The 648-nt window shown below is 47.1% G+C and overlaps 1 pseudogene; it reads left to right on the top strand.

Moving 5' to 3' along the window:
* The first annotated feature begins 295 nt into the window (after positions 1–295).
* LOC121139091 lies at positions 296–419 on the top strand (annotated as a pseudogene).
* The last annotated feature ends 229 nt before the right edge of the window (positions 420–648 follow it).

The raw sequence follows: 648 nt of genomic DNA, 5'->3' as shown, positions 1-648 counted from the left end.
CACTGATCCACAGCTCAGGGCCCCATAGGTTGCCCAGGCCTTCTCGCTGACACTCACATTTGGGGGGGTCCAGATCAGTCCCATGCTGGCCTCCCCACTGTCGCTCTGGGGACCAAGAGCTCTCCCCTGTTCAGATCAGCTGTCTTTGCTGGTTTTGCCAGCCCATTCTTTGCCAATTTGCTCACCACTCCTCTCTCTCTGTCACTGGGTTCCTTGGGTTCAGTTCAGTGATTGTGTGTTTGCCTCTACTTCCATCAATCACAGGATGAAGCCTCCCGGATGGTTATAGACATCAAGCTTTGAGCAGTGGCAGTATCGTAGCCAATGAGGTTTATCCGAGGCGCGATTATTGCTAATTGAAAACTTTTCCCAATACCCCGCCGTGACGACTTGCAAGCAGATTTTTTTCCTTGATAGTATGTCTGTTCCATCCTCGGGGACTTTTCAAGTCTGAAGGTAGCTTCCTGACACAGATAGACTCTTCATTGTAAACTGCAGTCATTTCTCTCAATGCAGGATGTCTAAGAAGGGTCATTTCAGCTTCCAAAATAGTCCTGGATCTTATTGCATCTGCATTACAATTTAAATATTTCTACTAACCTCCTCTATATTCCTTTTGTTTTCCTCCCTATAAAGTATTGCTCCTGC

Source organism: Mesocricetus auratus, unplaced genomic scaffold, assembly GCF_017639785.1.
Source record: "Mesocricetus auratus isolate SY011 unplaced genomic scaffold, BCM_Maur_2.0 Super-Scaffold_6730, whole genome shotgun sequence".
NCBI classification, from domain to species: domain Eukaryota; kingdom Metazoa; phylum Chordata; class Mammalia; order Rodentia; family Cricetidae; genus Mesocricetus; species Mesocricetus auratus.
This window is presented reverse-complemented; position numbering and strand designations above follow the sequence as displayed.